The sequence below is a fragment of the Aquarana catesbeiana genome, linkage group LG02, assembly GCF_042186555.1.
Source record: "Aquarana catesbeiana isolate 2022-GZ linkage group LG02, ASM4218655v1, whole genome shotgun sequence".
In the NCBI taxonomy this organism is placed as follows: Eukaryota; Metazoa; Chordata; class Amphibia; order Anura; family Ranidae; genus Aquarana; species Aquarana catesbeiana.
The window spans coordinates 245,958,525-245,977,770 of NC_133325.1; positions in this window are offsets into that span (position 1 = coordinate 245,958,525).

Consider the following 19,246-nt stretch of genomic DNA (forward strand, 5'->3'; position numbering starts at 1 on the left):
CCCATAGTTGTTATTACACTTCTGTTGGTGTACGCAGTACCGTGCACCCCTAGTGCAGTTTCTACTACTTTTCTGGTGGTGTACACAGTACACAATACACACAGTGCACCCACCTCTTAAGGCCCCCTTTATCCAGATACTAGTATTCCTGCAATCCCGCCGATCACACAAGAAGAAGAAGAGGAGGAGGAGGAGGAGGATTGTGTCAGCATGGAGGTGGAGGATAACACTCAGCATCAGCAGCAGTCTTCATGGGATCATTTGCAGTCCCCAGAAACCCATGGAGTTGTATGTGGCTGGGAGGAGGTGGTTGAGGATCATGTGATCCTTAGTGACCCAGAGCACTCAGGATCGAATGCCTCTGCAAACTTACGCTGCATGGCCTCCCTGATCCTGCAAAGCCTGCGAAAGGACCCTAGGATTCGTGGTATCAAGGAGAGGGATCATTACTGGCTGGGAACCCTTCTTGATCCACGTTACAAGGGTAAGGTTGCAGAACTTATCCAGCCTTCGCAGAGAGAGCAGAGGATGAAACATCTTCGGGAGGCCTTGCAGAAAGGTTTGTGCAATGCGTTTCCAGAGCCTGGGAGGTTATAATTTCCTGGTGCTGGACAACGTGTTGCTGAGGCTTCGTTCAGTCACAGAAAGAGCGGAGGAAAAGGTGGCCAGCTGACCGATGCCTTCAGGCAATTCTTTAGTCCTCAGCGCCCAGGTCTGATCGGTTCCAGCAACCATCGCCAGCGTCTGGAACATCTAGGGGCAAGATCAGATGTGGAGACCTTTCCACCAGAACATCCACTCGGTTACTGGGTCTTGAGGATGGACCACTGGCCAGAGCTTGCTCAATATGCAATTGAGCTACAGGCCTGTCCTGCATTCAGCGTTCTTTCTGAATGCACATTCAGTGCTGCTGGAGGTTTTGTAACCGATCACAGAGTGCGTCTGTCCACAGACTCTGTTGATTGGCTCACATTCATAAAAATGAATCAGTCTTGGATCACCAGCTACCAAGCACCTAATGCTGATATAACCAATTGATTTTTCCATGGATGTGGGATCCCTTGAAGACTGCATATGCTGAGTGACTATCCTATTATGCTGAGTGACTATCCTATTCCTCCTCAATCTTCATGATGATAGCTTCTAGGAATATTTTTGGTTCAGGGCACAACCACCACTGCCTAAGGCCCAATTTTTCGGCCCCATTTTAACAGGGGGGTGTAATTACAATTTTTGATCTAATATTTCACAGCAGGAACTGTTCCTGCGCTCAACAAAAGTGTCTGTGAGGCTTTACAGTGTTGTGCCACCACCACCACCACCACCGCCTAAGGCCCAATTATTATGCCCCTGTTTAACAGGGGCGCGTAATTACAATTTTTGATCCAATATTTCACAGCATGGCCTATTCCTACGCTCAACAAAAGTATCTGTGAGGCTTTACAGTGTTGTGCCACCACCACCTAAGGCCCAGTTTTTATGAACCTATTTAACAGGGGCGCGTAATTACAATTTTTGATCTAATATTTCACAGCAGGGTCCTTTCCTGCGCTCAACAAAAGTATCTGTGAGGCTTTACAGTGTTGTGCCACCACCACCACCACCACTGCCTAAGGCCCAATTTTATGCCCCTGTTTAACAGGGGCGCGTAATTACAATTCTTGATATAATTTTTCACAGCAGGGCCCGTTCCAGCGCCCACCAAGAGTAACTGTGAGGGCTTACAGTGTTCTGGTACCACCAACACCTAAGGCCCAATTTTCCGCAGAGTGTATAGGGCAGACCGTATAGTATATACAGGCGGTCCCCTATGTTCTGGTACAACCAACACCTAAGGCACAATTTTCCACAGAGTGTATAGAGCAGACCGTATAGTATATACAGGCGGTCCCCTATTTTCAGACATCCGACTTACAAACGACTCCTACTTAGAAATGGTGGGAGACTACAGGAAGGAAATGAGAGGAAATTTACCCCTAGGAAGGGAAATTCTCTCCTGTAAGATTTAATAGGGTGTCTCCACTGATGCTTTATCACCAATCCTTGTTTCCCTAATAACCCCAAATTTTCTAAATCCAATTGTCATTGGGATAGAAAGTGAGGTGAAATCTTCTAAACAGGGGCACAGACAGCAAAACAAATGTTACAGGGGTGATGATAACCCTTCCCTATGTTATCCAAAAAGCTTAAAAATAAATTTTTGGGCTGGAGCTACACTTACAAAATGTACCTTTTCCAAATTACAAACAGATTCAACTTAAGAACAAACCCTCAGTCCCTATCTTGTTTGTAACCCGGGGACCGCTGGTATACTGCTGCTCTTCAGATTATATATGGCCTGGGGGCCCCACGCCTTTTTTTTTTTAAATTTGGGTGCGGGGTTCCCCTTAATATCCATACCAGACCCAAAGGGCCTGGTAATGGGCTGGGGGGGGGGGAATATTACATTACAGCTGCAAGCAGTTTTAAATGACTTTTTTTCCTTTATAAATGTCATTTTGTACAGGGACTGTTCTAAACACGGAAAAAAATGCTCCACTTTACAGGCATACTATAGTCACCCTCCCCAAGCATGATATTTAAAGGAATATTTAACTTTTATTGTTTCACTTTAAGCATTATTAAAATCACTGCTCCCGAAAAAAATTTCCGTTTTTAAAACTTTTTTTTGCATTGATGTCCCCTGAGGCAGGACCTGGGTCCCCAAACACTTTTTATGACAATAACTTGCATATTAGCCTTTAAAATTAATGCTTTCGATTTTTCACGTTCAAGGCCCATAGACTTTAACGGTGTTCGCACAAATTTTTTGCCTGTTTGCATGTTCTGCTGCAAACCAAACCGGGGGGTGTTTGGCTCATTCCTAATAGGAATTGGGGAGAAATCTCATAAGCTCACTAAAAGGTAACATACACCACTATTTAAGCTTTTGTAAATATCCCCCTCTACCCTGTTTTTTTCATAAAATAAAGAAAATGCAAAGTTGTCAGCCACAACAGTAAATAAAACATTTTATGACAGGCATTCTGAACTGAAGTATGACAGTCAGCAAATGCACTGTGGCGAATGATGATGGGAATTAGGAATAAGTGCATCTGCCTGGGTTTGGTTTGACGTTTTACAAATCTTGTTTGAAGTTTGCCAATTGTGCAGCAAACTCAGTTAAAGTCTGGGGGGGGGGGGGTCCTATTATTTAATTCTAGCGATTGGAAGGGATAATACGAAGGTCAAACAAAAGGCATGGGAAGCCAGGCAATGCTATGAGGGACATATACCAAATTCATAATCTATAAAATAAATACAAGAAAAAAAGCCTCACTGCTTTATAGAATGGTCAGCTCTCCCTATCAACTCCAACACACCTGTTACTGCTGTGAGCCCACTCTTTTTTAGAAAGGGGCATTGAGGACACTATTGATCCTGACCAAATCCCCAACTCTTTTTGCAGAAGTGCAGCCCCAAACTTGCAAGGAACCCCACCACACTCCACGGTTGCCTGCAGACACTCATTATTGCACCACTCTTGAGCCCTTCGGTGTACAAAACTGTCTCCTGTTGCAGCCAAATATTTATAATAAAAAAGAGAAAACTGTGCTTAGAAAAGAATTGTGAAAGCTGCGGTTATAAGTGTGGCACACCAAAGACAAAATAATAAACAGAAAAACGCGCTAAATGATATAAACACTAAAGAAAATGTGTAATCCTTAGTATAATCCGTGTAGTCCCATATAAATGTCCACAACAAATGAAGTAGGTAGACCAATCAAAAGAGAATAACGTGAAAGTTCATCCGAAGTGATAAATGATGAAACCACAATGGAACTGAAAAAACACCAAGATATTGCGCTTACCAGAAGTAAGCCAAATAGAGGCAAGTGGCTTAAACCCAGCCTGGGCCTTTGGATGGGCGATCTGGGTGATGCAGGATAAACGCACTCGTCCCGTGTATTCAGTCCATGGAGATTTATCCAAAAATATATGGCAAAAACATAGCGTAATACTGATAATGTAAAATACTCCAAATACAAATAATAAGTGCAACACTCAACAAAACTAATCATGTGTGATCATATATCATCCAATGTCGGCGCAACAATTAAGGATGGTAGATGAGTGTCATACAATCATGCAAAGATATATCTTAGAGTGAGTAGGTGGAGAAAAATAAAAATAAAAATAAAAAACAAAAAACAAAAAACAAAAAAAAGGCACCCAGAAACTGCTTCCCAGATGGGATAAAAAGCAAGTGTGCACCAAATCACCCAGAGAAGAAAAAAGGAACCCTCTAGGTGTACCACATTACATGCACAAATTGCTTACCAGATGGTAAATTTATATGAGCAAAAATCCACACAGCCAAACGTGTAAAACACAGAATAAACTGCAGCAGCGAACCTAGGGGAAGTCCTGCTTACCAGACATCCAGATAAGGTGGGCAGATGTGATGGAGCGCAGACAGGCTCCTAACAGGAATGGCGTAGACACGTCCTGGCCAATCAAGCCCAAGCTCAGCAGTGCATATAAGGTAAAAACAGCCAATAGTGTAATACCGTAAAATCTGGTTTATTAAGATAGAGTAACACTTACACAAGATGAAGATAAAAGGCGAAAAATAGAGCCGGTCGGCGCTCAAACACACTCCCGTCCTCACAGGGCAAATGTGGTGACGTCAGCACGTCCCTCCCAGACGCGTTTCGTCACACGCTGACGTTTTCAATGGGGAACGGGCAGCATGCTGAGCCACCACGTTATATACGCACACCAAGCCTCGCTCTGAGTCCCGTTGAGGGAAACACACAGCGCCATCTTGGATGTGGGCATCTACATTATATAATGCAAGGAATGGGGCCAAGTCAACAACCGGAGGTGCCCCAAGACCAACATCCCTTGAATTAGAGTGATACCATGTCAAAAGGGTATGAATCAATAACATTCAAAAACCATAATTCATAAAATAAACACAAAATATCAGATAATATTAAAATAAATGTCTAAAATAATCAAATCCCCTATGTTTGATGGGTATCTATATGATATGGCAAATGGGTATTTATTACATAACCACTCCAGGATTCTATAGATCCAAACCAGTGTACTTCCATCGGCACTACCATATGATACATAGATCAAATTGCATCGTACAAATACCCATACATATATTATTGGGGAATTACTAAAAAACATAAAAATGGAAAACTGTATCTAGATGAACTAAATCCGACAACCTCCTCAAATGGACAGGAAGTATGATCAGGCTCAGCCCAGGAAATATGAAAACACACTAATATCAAAACCCATATGTTATAAAAAATGGGGAATTCCAAAAAAAACAGATCAAGGTATATTTGGTGTTCCCTAATTCAGATGTATTCTATTCACCCCTTCCGTATGCCATAATCATGTTTTAGGAATTGTCAATAAAAGCATTAATGTCTACATCTATATTTAAACCATGGGGTGTATAGCTTTTAATTCTATGGACCCAAGACATCTCTAATTTAGAGATGTCCCGTACCATAGAGCTCCCTCGCCAGTGGGGTTGATAGCGGTCAATACCCAAAAAAAGAGTATTGGCAGGATTCCTATCATGTACTAGGCGATAATGTTTGGAAACTGAGTGATTCTTAAAACCCGTCAGGATATTAGTGATGTGCTCGTTAAGCCTCACTTGGAGCACTAACGAGCACATCACTAATATCCTGACGGGTTTTAAGAATCACTCAGTTTCCAAACATTATCGCCTAGTACGTGATATTCTCTTTTGATTGGTCTACCTACTTCATTTGTTGTGGACATTTATATGGGACTACACGGATTATACTAAGGATTACACAAATATTTAAAATGTTGACTCATTGGTCAAGAGCACATTCTGCCATTTTTCTGCACCCTAATTCCTATGTTTTTGTGCACAGTTGAGTCTCTTAGCCTTGTTTCCACATCGGTATGGATTTTTTTCTGCAATTCTTCCATGAAGACATCTTCTAGCAAGATTTCTCAGTAGATGGGTGTACCTGGGTCCCACTGGTTTCCACCATTTTTGTACTGATGACAATGCTGGACATATTCTGATGTTGAAGGTGAGATGCAAGATGTGTCTTTCATCAGCTGCAATAAATTTTCTTGGCCGACCACTGTGTCTACAGTCCTCAACGTTGCCCGCTTCTTCAAAAGTGCTTGAACAGCACATCTTGAATCCCCAGTCTGCTTTGAAAATTATACCTGGGAGAGATCTTGCTGATGCAGCATAATGACCTTGTGTCTTGTTGCTGTGCTCAGTCTTTCCATGGTTTATGACCTGTGATATGAAACTGTCTTCCACAAGCCCACCTTAGTAGCAGAGTTTGGCTGTTCCTTACCCAGGTTTAGGCCTCCTACACAGATGTTTCTGTTTCAGTTAATGAATCCCCAGTCTGCTTTGAAAATTATACCTGGGAGAGATCTTGCTGATGCAGCATAATGACCTTGTGTCTTGTTGCTGTGCTCAGTCTTTCCATGGTTTATGACCTGTGATATGAAACTGTCTTCCACAAGCCCACCTTAGTAGCAGAGTTTGGCTGTTCCTTACCCAGGTTTAGGCCTCCTACACAGATGTTTCTGTTTCAGTTAATGACTCTGTTTCAACTTACATGTGAAACTGATGATCATTACTGCCTGCTTGGTATAATTGGTTAATCATACACCTGACTCTAATCTTACAAAATCCCTGACTTTGTGCAAGTGTACAAAGTGTACAAGTGTAAAGCCGGCTACACATTCTACAATTTTCTTGTTCAAACCTTTACCTTCAACTATGTAGTGCAAGGGCCTGCCTGATTGCACACAAATTGAAAGTGTTTACATTTGAAAGTGTTTACATTTACATAATATTATATGGTTTTGGTAAATCTAAAGAAAAATTGTACAAGAGCATTGTATAATGTTTAGCCAGCTTAAGAATTGATGCTGCTTTGAAGCCAAAGCGCAGTCACACCAATTTTTGCTTTGATTTAGATTTTTCTTCTGTTTGATCACTTTGCATTTTGTAAATTGATAAAAAACAAACAATTAAAATATATATTTCTAAAAGGATTCTTATTTTACATGATTTCTTCACAACTGCCTAAAACTTTTTCACAGTACTATATATATTAGATAACACAGTCGAGTATGGTCTTTTATTATTTGCTCTACCAGTTCATTTTTCAGTTCAAGCTTTTGGTGATCTACCTTCTTCTCTACCTTTTACTCTTATTCTCATTCCAAACAATTTTGTATTATGTGGAAATGGCGCCCTCTAGATTTAAATGATTAATATTAATATTCATGAGCTGCTGCCATCTTTTTTTGGTGCAAAAACCCAAAAATTATAAATAAACCATGCGATGAGACGCGAGCTTAAACCTGTGTTAACTAATTACAAGTGTAAATACTGATGCAATTGACAATGCAATCATATAAACATCAAAACGAATTTGTGCAACATAAAAATATGAATTAACCAACCTTATAATAAATAAAGTCCACTTTTAATGGATCTCTGGAAGAAATCTTCTATTACACCAATTTTTCCTCAACCCGTGCAAATCACGCAAATCATGCTCTTCACACTCAATAGTACTCCACCTTTCTATGTGCTCCACCACCTATTATATGGGGGGCACTCACCAGATATCTTTGGGCCTCCAGGACCCTCTCAGCTTAGACAAATGCAATCCTATGGATGGTATATGCTTGGTATCTGCCACCTCTCCTCTCATATCCACCAGTATATGGAAGTCCCAGAAAAGGGAACAATAAAGCAATAATTGTGCACGAGTAGGGTGCATGATTGGGGTGAGTGGACCACCATATAATAGGTAGTGGAACAAATAGAAAGGTGGAGCATTATTGAGTGTGAAGAGCATGTTTAACTAGAAAAAGAAAAAATTGGTGTAATAGAAGATTTCTTCCAGAGACACACTAAAAGTAGACTTTATTTATTATAAGTTTGGTTAATGAATCTTTTTATGTTGCACGAATTTGTTTTGATGTTTATATGATTGCATTGCCAATTGCATCAGTATATAGACTTGTAATTGGTTATCACAGGCTTAAGCTAGCGCCTCATCACATGGTTCATTCCAAACAATACTGATGTACAAGGACTGAGAAGGGGGTAGACCCCCAACTATGATGTTGCTGGTGCATTAATATGGCTAAAGCCCAATACATACTATCAGATTTTCTGCTGATTTTTTCCTTCAGATGTACCAAAACCATATAATATGAGGTCAAACCTTAGGAGTTTCAATTTGTATGCAATCAGGCAGGCCCTTGCACTACATGGTTTTGGTAAATCTGAAGACAAAAATCAGCAGAAAATCTGATAGTGTGTATGGGGCTTTAGATTACCTTTTACATGATAACACTAAACAGCTCTAAAAAATAGTAACTGCTGCTGGTGACATTATTCCACTGGGTGAGATTTACTCCTACTATTGAACATTGGTAATCATAAAATGTAGTAACAGTCTGTGATAAAAAATACGATAAAGATGATGATGTTATTGTACTAATTAGGAAGTGAGAATTACTTACAGATCGTACGGCACATTGGCAATTAGAAAATGCAGTAACGCTGGTCTGTGACTGTGATAAATAATGATAATGACTATGGCACTTAGTGACAGCAGCTACCATGCACTGTGACTGCGACACATGACAGCGCTGAGCGAAAATCAGAAATTGCGCAGATCCACAAAATAATAACTGCTGCTCCATCAGTTTTGCAGCTAAATAATTTTTGCAAGACTAAATACTACTGTGTTGAATAATATACATATTAGCTTTTAGGGCTTTAAATGTATTCTTCCTTTTCAAGCAAAGTATAATATAGAATAAAATAACACAGGTACTAAAATGCCATTTTTGTAAGACAGCTCCACAGAGAGTTCATACTGGATTCAGTACTGAAACACAGCAATCCTGTGAACATGCACAGAGCTACAAAGATCTGTTCTCTATCTGTAGCTTTAACTGTCTACCTTGAACATTCTATTCATTGTTGTTATAGCAACTGCTACATTTTAACGCTCAGTTTTTAAACGGGTTTTCCAGCAAAATTAACAACCCTCGCCGTGTCTGTAGAGGGATTTAGCTAGATATTTCACAAACAAGTTAGTTGACAAACACCCGAATAATCAAAGTTTTTTCTGTATCATTTTCTGGTACTGTGTATTTCATAATAATCATTCTATAAGTCACGAATGCCTATAAACCTCATATGGCCAAGCCAACAGTAGGAAGCATTGTTTTCTGTTTTGATGCTGGTATTCAGTACGTAGCAGCAGCATCTTAAAATTGTCTGACATTCTGAGCATCCAAGGACACATAGGCATGAAATCCTTCTTTCATACCATTGTGATCAGTTACAGTATCTCACAAAAGTAAGTACACCCCTCACTTTTTGTAAATATTTTATTATATCTTTTCATGTAATAACACTGAAGAAATTATACTTTGCTGCACTGTAAAGTAGTGAGTGTACAGCTTGTATAACAGTGTAAATTTGCTGTCCCCTCAAATTAACTCAACACACAGCCTGCCAATAGGGATGAGCCCGATGATCGAGTCGAACGTAAGTTTGACTCGAACATCGGGTGTTTGCCCGTTTGCTGAACAGCAAACAATATGCGTCGTTCGCGGCAAATTTGAAAGCCACGAAACGCTGTTGAAGTCTATGGGACACTAATATGAAAAACCAAAAGTGCTCTTTTAAAGGCTTATATGCAAGTTATTGCCATAAAAAGTGTTTGGGGGCCCGGGTCCTGCCCCAGGGGACATGTATCAATGCAAAATAAAGTTTTAAAAACTGACATTTTTTTCGGGAGCAGTGATTTTAATAATGCTTAAAGTGAAACAATAATAATTAAATATTCCTTTAAATATCGAGCCTGGGGGGTGTCTTTAGTATGCCTGTAAAGTAGCGCATTTTTCCCGTGTTTATAACAATACCACAGCAAAACTACATTTCTAAAGCAGAAAAAGTCATTTACAACTGCTCGTGGCTGTAATGTATCGTCGGGTCCTGGCAATAAAGATAAAAATCATTGAAAAAAATGGCATGGGTTCCCCCCCAGTCCATTACCAGGCCCTTTGGGTCTGGTATGGATATTAAGGAGAACCCCGCACCCATATAAAAAGAAAATTGCGCTCCAAAATCTATACCAGGCCCTTCAGGTCTGGTATGGATATTAAGGGAACCCTGCACCAAAATTGAAAAAAAAAGGCGTAGGGGTCCCCCCAAAATCCATCGGGTCTATGGACTGGCGCCTTAAGAGTTCCCTTCACTGGAACTAAGGACCAATCCCAACCCCTGAAAAAAAACCCCACACAGTAATCCCCCCTACACCAAATGGTTTAACCAGTGCACAAAGCAAGGTCTATAAAGACATGGATGAGTGAGTTTGGGGTGGAGGAACTTGACTGGCCTGCACAGAGTTCTGACCTCAACCCGATAAAACACCTTTGGGATAAATTAGAGTAGAGACTGCGAGCCAGGTCTTCTCGTCCAACATCAATGCCTGACCTCACAAATGCGCTTCTGAAAGAATGGTCCATTTCCAGTACATCCTTCCTGAGAACTGGTGCCCAGAACTGGACAGCATACTCTTGGACCAGAGTCTTTTAGAGCGGGAGAATTATCGTTTAATCTCTGGCGTTGATCCCCTTTTTAATGCATGCCAATATTCTGTTTGCTTTGTTAGCAGCAGCTTGGCATTGCATGCCATTGCTGAGCCTATCATCTACTAGGACCCACAAGGTCCTTTTCCATCCTAGATTCCCCCAGAGGTTCTCCCCCCAGTGTATAGATTGCATTCATATTTTTGCCACCCAAATGCATTATTTTACATTTTTCTACATTAAACCTCATTTGCCATGTAGTTGCCGACCCCATTAATTTGTTGAGATCTTTTTGCAAGGTTTCCACATCCTGCAAAGAAGTTATTGCCCTGCTTAGCTTAGTATTGTCCGCAAATAGAGAGATTGAACTGTTTACCCCATCCTCCAGGTCGTTTATGAACAAATTAAACAGGATTGGTTCCAGGACAGAACCCTAGGGGACCCCATTTCCCATCCCTTACCATTCCGAGTACTCCCCATTTATCACCACCCTCTAAACTCGCCCTTGTAGCCAGTTTTCAATCCATGTACTCACCCTATGGTGCATTCCAACGGACCTTATTTTGTACAGTAAACGTTTATGGGGAACTGTGTCAAATGCTTTTGCAAAATTCAGATACACCACGTCTACGGGCCTTACTTTATCTAGATGGCATCTCACCTCCTCATAGAAGGTTAATAGATTGGTTTGGCAAGAACGATTTTTCATGAATCCATGCTGATTACTGCTAATTATACCATTCTCATTACTAAAATCTTGTATATAGTCCCTTTTCATCCCCTGCAAGAGTTTACATTATTATTATCACTATTGATGTTAGGCTAACTGGTCTGTAATTCACAGGGATGTATTTTGGGCCCTTTTTAAATATTGGTGCTACATTGGCTTTTCTCCAATCAGCTGGTATCATTCCAGTCAGTAGACTGTCAGTAAAAATTAGGAACAATGGTCTGGCAATTACTTGACCGAGTTCCCTAAGTACCTTCGGGTGCAAACCATCTGGTCCCGGTAATTTATTAATGTTAAGTTTCCCAAGTCTAATTTTAATTCTGTCCTCTGTTAACCATGGAGGTGCTTCCTGTGATGTGTCATGAGGATAAACACTGCAGTTTTGGTTACTGAAGCCCCTCGATTCCCTCGTGAAGACTGAGGAGAAGAGTAAATTCAATACCTTCACCATCTCCCCATCCTTTGTAACCAGATGTCCTTCCTCATTCTTTATGGGGCCAATATGGTCTGCCCTCCCTTTTTTACTGTTAACATACTTAAAGAATTTCTTGGGATTTTTTTTTGTTCTCCTCCGCTATGTGTCTTTCATGTTCTATCTTAGCCGTCCTTATTGCACCCTTACGTTTCTTGTTGCATTCTTTATAAAGTCTGAATGCTGATGATGATCACCTCAACCTTGTATTTTTTGAAGGCCTTCTCCTTTGCTTTTATATGCATTTTTACATTGGAGTTAAGCCATCCAAGACTTTTGTTCGCTCTTTTAAATTTATTACCCAATGGGATGCAATGGCTAATGCTCTTATTTAATATGTTCTTAAAGCAAACCCATCTCTCCTCCGTGTTCTTTGTTCCTAAGATTTTATCCCAATTCATGCCTTATAACAAGGTTCATAGTTTAGGGAAGTTGGCTCTTTTGAAATTTAGTGTCTTTGTATTCCCCTTATGTTTCCTATTTGTGTGATTTATACTGAAGCCTGTGATTGCTGTTTCCTAAATTGCCCCGTATTTCCAGATCTGTGATCGGGTCTGTATTGTTGGTAATCAATAGATCCAGTAACGCTTTATTTCTAGTTGGTTCGTCTACCATCTGAATCACGAAATTTTCCAGCAAGACACTTAGGAACTGGTGAGCCTTAGACGAATGCGTGGTTTCCTCTGCCCAGTCTATGTCTGGATAATTAAAATCCCCCAATAAGATAACACTTCCCATCCTTGCTGCTAATCCAACTTGTGATAGGAGATCTGTCTCCCCCTCCTCCCTCAGGTTAGGAGGCCTATAGCATACTCCCAGTAATATTTTCCCCTTAGCTTCATTCCTTTGGAGCTCTACCAATAAGGATTCCGCTTCCTCCCTAGCTCCCTTAGCCACTTCAGTCCTGGAAGATTTGGCTGCTGAATGACCGGAGCATTTTTTGCGATTCGGAACTGCATTGCTTTAACTGACAATTGCGCGGTCGTGCGATGCTGTACCCAAACAAAATTGATGTCCTTTTTTTCCCACAAATAGAGCTTTCTTTTGGTGGTATTTGATTGCCTCTGCGGTTTTTATTTTTTGTGCTATAAACAAAAAAAGATCGACAATTTTGAAAAAAACACAATATTTTGTACTTTTTGCTATAATAAATATCCCCATTTTTTTTTAAAAAAAGCTATTTTTTTCTCAGTTTAGGCCGATATGTATTCTTCTACATATATTTGGTAATAAAAATCGCAATAAGCATATATTGATCGGTTTACGCAAAAGTTATAGCGTCTACAAAATAGGGGATAGATTTATAGCATTTTTATTATTATTATATTTTTTACTAGTAATGGCGACGATCTGCAATTTTTATCGTGACTGCGACATTATGGCGGACACATTGGATAATTTTGACACATTTTTTGGACCATTGGCATTTATACAGCGATCAGTGCTATAAAAATGCATTGATTACTGTAAAAATGTCACTGGCAGTGAAGGGGTTAACACTAGGGAGCGATCAAGGGGTTAACTGTGTTCCCTAGTGTGTCTTCTAACTGAAGGGGGGATGGGACTAGCTAGGGGAAGAGACAGATCGGTGTTCATACTTTCTATGAACACACAATCAGTCTCTTCTCCCCTCAGAGCGATCGCAGGAGCCCGGGGGTCATCGCGACTGCCGGGCACTCACAATGGCTCCGGGGGAGAGCACCAGGCGCGCGAGCTCCCCTAGTGGCCATAAATAGAAGCAATGTAACATGACGGCGATTCGCGCAGCCGAGCCATGTTGCCGCAGTACAACTGCGGCGACTGGTTAGCAAGCGGTTAGCGATGTCATCTCTCACATTCACTTGTACATTATTCTTGATATATAAGCATACCCCTCCCCCTTTTTTACCCTCTCTATCCCTGAGATAAAGGGTGTACCCTTGAATGGTTGCCAGCCAATAATGAGAGCTGTTGAACCAGGTCTCTGCAATTCCCACAAAATCCAAATCCTCCTTGTATAACAGTATCTCTAGTTCACCCATCTTGTCCGCCAGGCTCCTGGCATTGGTGAACATGCCACGTAGTTTAGACCGGTCGCATACTATCCTCTTATTGGGTGTTCCAAGATTGCAACTCATACGTTATGTTAAATTTGGTGTTATCGTTCTCACTCTCCCATACTAGTCACTGGAAGTTCAACATGGCACATCATGGCAAAGAACTCTCTGAGGATCTAAAAAAAAAGAATTGTTGCTCTACATAAAGATGGCCTTGGCTATAAGAAGACCCTGAAATTGAGCTGCAGCACTGTGGCTTAGACCATACAGCAGTTTAACAGGACAGGTTCCAATCAGAACAGCCCTCGCCATGGTCGACCAAAGAAGTAGAGTGCACGTGCTTAGCATAATATCCAGAGGTTGTCTTTGGGAAATAGACATATGAGTGCTGCCAGCATTGCTGCAGAGGTTGAAGGGGTGGGTGGGGGGGTCAGCTTGTCAGTGCTCAGACCATACTTTGCACACTGCATCAAATTGATCTGCATGGCTGTCGTCCCAGAAGGAAGCCTCTTCTAAAGATGATGCACGAGAAAGCCCACAAACTGCTGAAGGCAAGCAGACTAAGGACATGGATTACTGGAACCATGTCCTGTGGTATGATGAGATCAAGATAAACTTATTTGGTTCAAATAGTGTCAAGCGTGTGTGGCGGCAACCTGGGGAGAAGTACAAAGACAAGTGTGTCTTGCCTACAGTCAAGCATGGTGGTGGGAGTGTCATGGTCTGGGGCTGCATAAGTTCTGCCGGCACTGGGGAGCTACAGTTCATTGAGGGAACCATGAATGCCAACATGTACTGTGACATACTAAAGCAGAGCATGATCCCCTCCCTTTGAAGACTGGGCCGCAGGGCAGTATTCCAACATGATAATAAACCCAAACACACCTCCAGGACGACCACTGCCTTGCTAAAGAAGGTGAGGGTAAAGGCGATGGACTGGCCAAGCATGTCCCCAGACCTAAACCCTATTGAGCATCTGTCATCTGTGGGGCATCCTCAAATGGAAGGTGGAGAAGCGCAAGGTCTATAACATCCACCATCTCCGTGATATCGTCATGGAGGAGTGTAAGGGGACTCCAGTGGCAACCTGTGAAGCTCTGGTAAACTCCATGCCCAAGAGGGTTAAGGCAGTGCTATAAAATCATAGTGGTCACACAAAATATTGACACTTTGGTCCCAATTTGGACATTTTCACTTAGGTGTGTACTCACCACAAAAAAAACTAGAAGCCATTGGCTCACCCAGTCCCTTTAAATCACTGCCATCAAAAGATTGCCACTGAAAACAATATTCATGTTTCATGTCATGTTAATTCTTTTGTGATAGTCGTGGTGGTGCTAATTCTGGGATTCATCAAATCTTTGTAAAATCTTGTTGCTTTCCTCATAGCTTTAGGCCAGTCACATGGAAGGAAGCCTTCCGATATAAGGGTTCTCCTTTAAAGTAAAAAAGGTAAAATTACTGCGCTATCCCCATAAAGCATGTATAGGAAAATATACAATGTATAAAGTGAATGAAGCTGCAACTAAAATGTAAGATACACACACTAAATAATTCAAACAAAAAAAAGCTGCGCTAAATAAATTGAAAAATATATATAAATGCAAAAAAATTCAATCACATCTAAATAAAGGAAATGAATGTACACACACTGAAACGTGACCACCAGTGACAAGTGGAAAAACTTATATAATAAAAAATATGAATAAATAAATGAAATAAACAAATTCAAGTCCACCATAATGGGTTATAGAAAAAAAGGTTCACTAGCAGAACAATCTTCCAAGTGTTGGCTTAGCAAACGTCCAAACGATGGAAATCATGCAACTGCAATACCCAGAAGAATGTGATGACAGAAGGGTACCTCCACCAATGAAAATACTGCCGCTTACCAGCTCGTAAGATCTCTTTTTAAAGGAGATCATGCATGCCTGTGGCTTTCTACCCCAGCCTCGGGTCTTTCAACCTGGATGGCTCCTTAGGTTCTCCCCACAAGGTATCTTCTATAAGGCAGGTAGGCACTCATCCCCCATAAAAGGATATAAAAAGGCTTCCATAGCGTAAAACGTTTAAAGAGTTTATTGTATAAAAAAGTAATGCACTTACAGTTAAAATGTAGATCAATAGCGTTATGATACAATAGGTGATACAATGAAATGAAACAAATCCTCCTACATAAGTTTTACTTATCTATCTGCAGTCTTCTCTTCTCTACAATCCTTCAAAAGAGCACAATTTTGATCAAATCCTTCTGCATCTGTGAGGAGTACAGAGAAGGGGATGGAGAGCTGTATATCTCTTATACACTGTGTGAGAGCTGATTAGAGGAAAGGGAACCCCCCCCCCCCTCTTCCACATAGACAGAGGAATGAAGGAACATGCAGAGCTGTGTTTGAATAGACAAGCTGTGCGCTTATCTCACTCCCCATCACAAATTTTATCTCATGTGGTGGGAAAACTTCTCAAAAGTGACTCATACTGATAACAGAGGAACGAAGCACCAGAGAGAAAGACACTTAGAGCTTTGAAGAGAAAGAGAAGTAAACACTGCAGGTATGTGTGCTTTGTTCAGATTTCATGAATGGGGTTTACAACCACTTTAAATTTCAATTCCAGGAAAAACTGCTTATTTTACAGATGAAATACATACATTGGGGTTTAACCTGCAAAGGACATGCATTTCCTTCCATCCAGTCCTGAGATTTACACAATTCTGCCACACAGCACATCCCTGTCTGGCAGGGCAGGGACCTGAGTTTTCTCTGCTGTAGTTAAAGTGATTGTGAAGGCTATTTTTTTTTTATTGAAATAAAAAAGAGGTTATAGTTTCCTGAATGCTTTTTTGGCGGTCCTCCACTGGAGCTATCTGCTACTTCTTCCTGCAGTTTGCTATGCGGGCACCCGTGCAGGTACACTCCAAGTCAGGCTGTGTGCATCCATAGACACACACACACAGCCAGTAAGCCATGCCTCCCCACTCCCTCCTCACAGCCTATAGCTCTTGCTGTTGCCTCTGCCTACTGTGAGATAAGGAAGTGCAGTAGCTATGCTGCAGATGGGACTGGGCTATGTGTTCAGGGAAGGGGTAAACAGATAGTGGGGTGTTTTACAGTGGAACTTTACCCATAACAACTTGATAAAAATATTGGGCTACATTCACAAAGCAGTATTTCCATCTTTAAAATAGCGTTCTTCAAATTTTTTGCAATTCACAAAAATTCACCTAAACACTAAAAAAAAATACGTTGTTCCTTTAGTTATACTTTAAGTAAATCAACCCCCAATGAATTCCATATTTCCATATTTAGGTTTCTATGCATTACTGAACTGAACAAAAAAGGCAGAGACTACTCAAAACTGGCTATTATATTTTTACATTCTTTAAATACTGCATACCTGGATCACAACTTAATTACTACATGCATTCAATTATTTATTTCCTTCTGTGAATTGACCCTTAACCCTTTTTCATACGATATTTACTGACAGTTTTGAGCGTTTTGTGGTAAGTACCCCAAAACGGTATAGTGACTTGACAGTTGCACGGTCACATGCGATATTTGGGAAAATATGTCGACACATCTACAGTACATACCGCATGCGCTATGGTTCTGTGAATGGAGCCTATTCTACTTTAGCAAGGAATATAAATTACACATTAATAATTATTCTACCAACATTAGTGTGTGCTGTAACATGCCTTCAGCATTGTTCCTGTTTCTTCGTGCTGGAAGCTGCCATTTTGCTGAAGCCCAGAGTCCTGAGCAGCATTAAATCTTTAGGCTGTCAGAAGATCAGCCTCTACAAATTCGGCACAATGCCTAAAAATAGAGATTAACTGAGCATGTGCAGATCAGGGTGAGACGGTGTATTACTGGATTGTAAACAGTATAGACAATTATTTATAATGTTTTACATAGCTTCACCTGCAAAAGGGGCCAGCCTGAAGTGATCTAGCAGGACTTAATTTACTGAATAAAGTTCCACTTTACTTGCGTGAAAAGACTCCTGCGCTGTCAGCTGAATCCTATACTAAAGGGGCACTGCTGCAACACCTAAAACTGCTCCAAAACAGACAAAAACGATAGTATAGATAGGGGGTGGTAGTTGCGCTGTGATAAGGGAGGGGGGGGGGGAGACTAAACTATAATGAATACAACAAAAATATCAGATGACCTAGATACATAAGTGAAATATGTAAAGGAGGGCTCACGGATGCAAATATGTATAAATAAAAGGTGGAATACAAACACAAAAATTACCACTTAGTGGTGCATACCAAAAGTGCTATAATCAAACATAAATAAGAATAAAATTATATACCCGCAAGCAGTGTACAAGGGTATGTGGATCAACTACAAAGAGTGCGTAAATCCAAAATATAACAAATATCACATAAACTATCAAATAAAATCGCTTAAAGCGTGTATAAGTATGCTAACATTATGATCAACTGATGGCATAAAAACGAGTGGGTAATTAATAACAAAAAAAGTGGATAAGATATAAATATTTATGAAAATATTTTGAAAGTACATAAGATAGTCCCAGTGGTCGATGTTGGTAACATGCCAACACTTGGTGACTTTGAACATACAATCCAAAGATGAAAAAAATGAAAAAAAATGAAAAAAATGAAAATAATGTGACAATAGTCCCACCACCAAATGTGACACTTCTCAATGCAGATGGAATGCTAATGGTGGGCAAGGGGGGGAGGGAAGAGTGTTCTTCAAGCAGGGACACCTCCGTGTTCACAGGCCCCTTACCTTACAGCTGTAAGGTATACAGCATATGTAGTGGAAGCCCAGCAAATGGGGAAATCCAAAAGTACAGCGGATGGCGTTGATTGGCGTTGATTGAGGATGCAGTATGTCATATGCAGAGACAAAACGAACAGCATGTGGTATAATTCCGTTTGATGTGAAGGACACAGGAGGGGGGGGGGAGGGGAGTTGCACTCACTTGTAAACAATGAGCGCACGCCTCAACCCACGAGCGCTGAGCTCGTATATTCCCAAGCTCTGGATCTTCCAAACTATCCCCGCTTCCTGCTCCTCACCGCCCGTTATGCAGAGTTCGAGTGTGCGGTATAGAAAACAAAACTGCACATAGCGTGATCCCATATAACATATGCTTTATTGTATGAGTAACGAAATAACATGCACACTCGAACTCTGCATAACGGGCGGTGAGGAGCAGGAAGTGGGGATAGTTTGGAAGATCCAGAGCTTGGGAATATACGAGCTCGGCGCTCGTGGGTTGAGGCGTGCGCTCATTGTTTACAAGTTAGTGCAACTCCCCTCCCCCCCCCCCTCCTGTGTCCTTCACATCAAACGGAATTATACCACATGCTGTTCGTTT